General features: G+C 36.7%; 2 long non-coding RNA genes across 2 annotated transcripts; one reads left to right on the forward strand and one right to left on the reverse strand.

Annotated features, from left to right (window-relative positions):
• Nucleotides 1-2,471: 2,471 nt before the first annotated feature.
• LOC109580402 (uncharacterized) lies at nucleotides 2,472-3,442 on the forward strand. The gene is made up of 4 exons (XR_002184226.1): nucleotides 2,472-2,637; nucleotides 2,686-2,993; nucleotides 3,043-3,198; nucleotides 3,245-3,442. It is a non-coding gene; the product is annotated as an uncharacterized LOC109580402 (long non-coding RNA).
• LOC109580403 (uncharacterized) lies at nucleotides 3,300-3,790 on the reverse strand. The gene is made up of 2 exons (XR_002184227.1): nucleotides 3,596-3,790; nucleotides 3,300-3,540 (listed from the first exon to the last, which is right to left on the reverse strand). It is a non-coding gene; the product is annotated as an uncharacterized LOC109580403 (long non-coding RNA).
• Between the last annotated feature and the right edge of the window lie 1,675 nt (nucleotides 3,791-5,465).

Genomic DNA, 5,465 nt, shown 5'->3' on the forward strand with positions numbered 1-5,465 from the left:
GGAGGAATCCCGAAACGAAGGTCTAGACGTTCTGGTCCTCTAGAGAGGACTAGAGTGAAGGACATAGTGCTGGACACTGGGTTTACTAGGACTATGGTGCGACGTGACTTGGTACCAGAAGACAAACTACTAGGAAAAGCAGTGGTAGTGAGGTGTGCTCATGGTGTGATTCCGTGCTCTACCCCCTAGCTAAAATGGAGATGAAGCTTGGAGGTGACAGGATGGTGGTGACAGCGGCAGTGGCTGATTGTCTTCCTGTGTCAGTACTATTAGGAGTGGATGTTCTTGACTTGGGGAAACTGTTACATGGTGAGCATGGTGTGATGCATTCACATGGGGTAGAAGAGGCTCTAGTTGTAACAACAAGAAGTCGAGCAAGGCAGGAGAAGAGAGATGAGTTGGATAGAGATGAGAAAGATGCTATGTCTGGTGGGGGTGCCAAAACCACCAGAGCTGACTTCCCCACCCGTAAGTGGTGGGAATGGGGAAGCTAGTGCTGAGGAGGATGCAGTTTTGGAAAGTATGGTGGCACAGCAGTATAATCCGTTGACGGACACAATTCATCTCCCACGCAACGGCTCCGGTAACGCCCGTCAACGGCCCTGGAGACGCCAGTTAACGGGCTAGCTAATTAAATTAAAATGACAGACTCCACCCATTAACCAAGTTTTCACATGGCAAAAATGGAGGATGAGATTGAAGAGACAAACTCCAACACTTCTAGCTCTAATAGGAAAGGGATTGTGTCATCTTTAATAAATTTATCAGAGTTTTTATGTGAAAAGCACTAGAGCTCGAAGGGGTGGAAGGTTTGATAAATCGTGGCAAGGAATTACGAAAGAAAATGAAGCAGAATGAAGTGAAACAGAAGCACACTGTAGGAGTGACAAAGAACAATGTTGAGGTAATACTAGCTATTTTTTTCTGTATAAAGAATATAAGCCACACAGGTTAGTCGTTGTTTGATGGAACAAGGAATGAAAGGCTTTGTGAAATCTTCAGAAAAGTACAGTGTTGATATGAAGAAAACAGATTCATATGAATTAGTGATTTTGAAAGTATGTAACGCTATTGGTGAAGAGGTGTCTACTACATCAAATATGAGGCTTTTTAATGGAAGGGGGTCTATTATTCCTAATCAAAAATTTAAAGATGATGACTGGAGTCTTGGGGCGTATTTACTAAAGAGACATGCATCACCAATTAAGATTATTCTGGGAGTTGGAGTTGTTGACATTGAACCAAGACCTAAAACAACCAAAGGTATGATACCAATGACTGTATGTTTGTTTTACTATATGCACAAGGTTTGGAAGAATGAAAATGGTCTAGAAAATGCAATGAATAAGCATGGTATATTTCAACCAGAAGGTTTTTTTATGAAGTTGCATCTATTAGCTTAATACAAAGTAATGGTGAGATGCATGTAAAGTTTATATTGGATTTAATGATTTTTTACTTTTATAAGGCTCGAAAAAAGCAATTTTACGGCCTACTGCTTCTGGTACTCTAAAGCCTTGCAACTTTAATGGTTTGATAGCTAGATGTTATTAATGTCTTTAATGATATTGTTTAGGTACGTCCATTATTTGTTTTACTAGTTTTAAAGAACCTGTTATAACATCCACAGAGCCAATTCCTCTTGTTGCATTAGCCAGATGTCATCCAGATTGTACCTATAAGTGGAATTGTGTCGGTTATTGTGACATGGAGTTACCATCTACTCCAGTAATTTGTGTCTAAACCCATGCTGTACAAATGCTGTGTCTATATTGATGGGAAAAAAGCAGGAAGTGCTCATTTTGATGTAACCTATCAACCAAGCATTGGTAATTTTAGGCATCTTCCAATTAGTATTATTTTGTTATTTTTTCCAATGTAGACATGCAGTATGACCATGACAATGATTCTCTTCCCCCTCCTCTTCCTCCTCCTATACAGTCTGCCTCATCTTCTGCCCCTAATATGGAAATACTGTCTATTCCTGCTCCAAAAGGTACATATCTTTAAAATTAATATAATCATGTAAGTTTTTATAGTTGATTCTATTGAATCCACTATGGAGGAGATAGTTACTGCAACAAACCATTTGGATAATTCAAATGAGCTTGGAAAGGGTGGCTATGGCAATGTCTATTTAGCCAATAATTTGCGCTCTATTGGAACAAAGGCAGCAGTAAAAATTCTCACAAAAGTTAACTTATTATGATTATGACATGCAGCACAATGGTTTGTTAATTTCGAATAGGAAGGGTAAGATGTACTTGGTAAAGGAGGTTTAGCCTCAATGCAAATTACAACTGAGCTAAAAGCACTTATGAAGTTTGGAACAAATAAAATAATTATATTAATTTTTTTATAATGAATTTTAGATTTTGGCATCCCAATATTTTAGACATAATGGGTTACTGTTTCTCTCCCCAAATTCAAGCTATTGTTTACTCATATATCGAATATGGCTCTCTATATTCCTGGATTCATTGAGTCAGTTCATTTCAGAAATTTTCGATTATTCTTGTCTTAATAGTCCCAGTCTTCTAAATTAGGTTAGCTGCTTAGGATTTCAATTTTCAAAGATGTTTTTAGAGGTATTGCATACCTTCATGCTGGATGCCTTATTCATCAAGATATTAAATCGTGAGTACTGTACTAGCAATTGAGTATATTTATAATAACTGTTTGTAGTAGTAATATTTTACTAAACAAGGATTTCAGGGCTATTGTTGGAGATTTTGGTTTTTCCTTAGAGCTACCGCAACAAGAATTAGGACGTTCACAGATTACTGCTCCATTAATGGCAAGGACGGAAAGATATTTTCCCCCAGAGATAATTTCTGGAAAAATATCAACATTGTCTGACGTCTATAGCTGTGGTGTGGTTAGTAGTGTCCATTATTGTATTATTGTCATTATAATGAACAAAATAAAAGCTGACACTGTAGGTGTACACAGGCTTGAAACCATACTGTAATAAAAGAGAAGATCATGAACTAGTGAGATATTCTCATTTACTTTTCCTAGCAATTATGAGTTTAACATTAGTTATGCCACACAGAAGATGAAAGATGTAACATAGCTAAATTTAAAGAAATTGCTAAAACAAGAGTACCTGAATCGATAAGTGATCAGGATTGTGAGAGACTACGATTCATCATTAATAGCTGTCTCTCAAGGTACACAAAGCGTCCTGCTAATAAAGTAAGCTAACATAAATGTGGTAATTAGTATTTATCAATGTATATAGGTATTAAAAATGTTGGAATCCAGTCCATTTACAATTAGTAATGTTAACTAAGTACCACTTAACAAACTCTTCAACTGACACATTTAATCATCAAACATTGTTGATCAAATACTTGTTAATAGATACACAGTTTTCAGCAGTTATGTCACTTTTATTAATCCCAATATCTCTTAGTAATTGGTTAGCTCATATCTCAAATATATGTGAATAAAACCTTGGAATAGCTTTACTTTCCTTCTCCATAGCATAAATCCAGATTGATATGTTATGAACTGAATGCAGGAAGTCACTCACTCCTACATACAATATTTATAATCTAAAATTGCATTGGTACAAAAAATTATTTCTAACCATAGCTATTTGGCATCTCATACATATTGTTGGGAATGCCAGATGAAAGTAAGGTTTTGAGTTGGAACGTATGGGATAAGTATTCCATTCTATTCTAAATTCCTCTAATTCCTTTTAAATCACATAACCCATGCAGTATGCCACACAATATCTACGAATTGTAAATCTCAGTACAATTCATGAATGAATTACTTGTGCTTTGAGATCCATCGAAGTAATTGGATTCTTTAAGGTCCTAAAGATTGAGAAGTCAACATTTTTTGATATGCTATAAGAAAAGTATTATACCTTGAACAGATTGATCAACCAGGTTGTCTTAAATCTCCAAAATTGAGACCACCAACCTTCAATTCTCTAGTATTATGAAAAGAAAACAATAGTAAATAAGATACGACCCTCACAACATTTCTTTTAGATGGTCCATATATGTACGATGACTCACGCAGACCAGACATATGGAAAGCGATGTGAATAGATGCTAATGTGCAATTCTCTGTACCATAATCTGATCGTATAAACTTAGGCACACCTACATATGTAATATAAGTTTATGATAATCTATACTGAACATCTTTACCACCAAATTCCTCAACAGCCTTTAAATAAAATCTTGATATTACTTTCGGATCATGGTTTGTAGGAGTCAGTTTAAACCATAACAGCTTTCGTGAATACCTGCCATTAAATTGAAGAACTCTAAAAACCATAAAAAGTAACCAACTAACCCATCAATACAACCATGTATGTCTAATCCATAATGAGCTACCTAATCATAGTTATCTAAGTGCCATGCAAAATTGGGACCCTAAAAACAAAGTGACAAAACAACATCGTTGCCATCAACTTATTTTATCACCTTTGAATAGTACTGCCTTCTTATCAAACTCTTAGGTTTACGTAGAGCCACACCTTCAGGGCCTAACTCCTGCAAAACTTTCATTACAGTTGATGTAAAACAAACCATCAAATATATAAATATATATGTATAATTATAGTACCTTTTCACATGAATATTGTATTTTCGGCTAATGTGCCTCCACATGGCTCTGTAACCTAATAACTGAGATAAAGAGTGTATCTCTCTACCAATGACAGCTTTCACTGTATCTATATCAGTATAAAATTTGCGTCTTGCTAAACCAAGATTGTTTATTTGCAATTTTAACCAAATTAAACTATACAAGAAATATTTCAATTGTACACAGGCACACATACGGCTTAAAAGGACAGACACCTCCTTTTAATACCATAAACTTCATCAAGCTGCTTCTGTATCAGTTTGTAGCTTCTGCCAGAGTCAAAATAGGTTCTTATTAACTCTAAAAAAATATAGAAGAATAACTTCACAACAATAACCACCTAACCATTAATCTTCTTAGACCCACCAGTAGAAACATTGGTCGACGCCATTTTCAAGGTTAATAATTGAGAAAGACCCATTTCACTCGTTAACGGGTGTCTCTGGAGCCGCTGACGGGCGTTACCGGAGCTGTTGCATGGGAGATGAACCGTGTCTGTCAACAGATTATACTTCTGGGCCACCGTAGGAAAGCGAATTTCCATTTTCAGAGGACCTCTTAAGCAAACCAGTAAGGACTCCGAATACTAGGAGTCAGAAGAGAGCACAGCGAAACAGTCATGGACTAGAGAGAGCAAAGGATCAGAAGCCGAAGAAGATGGAGGTTCCTGTCAGTAGAGAGGTGCTACTTCAGTCACTGTCTACAGATGTAATGCTGGAAAAAATACGAGCTGTCTGTGAAGGGAGGTCTGACGGTGTGGAGGATGGTTACTTTAAGAAAGATGGTCTGATTTTTAGATGCTGGATACCTCCCCGCCAAGGTGGTGAGACCACCATTGATCAGCTGGTGCT

The sequence above is a fragment of the Amphimedon queenslandica genome, unplaced genomic scaffold (genome assembly GCF_000090795.2).
Source record: "Amphimedon queenslandica unplaced genomic scaffold, v1.1 AMPQUscaffold_13493, whole genome shotgun sequence".
Classification (NCBI taxonomy): domain Eukaryota; kingdom Metazoa; phylum Porifera; class Demospongiae; order Haplosclerida; family Niphatidae; genus Amphimedon; species Amphimedon queenslandica.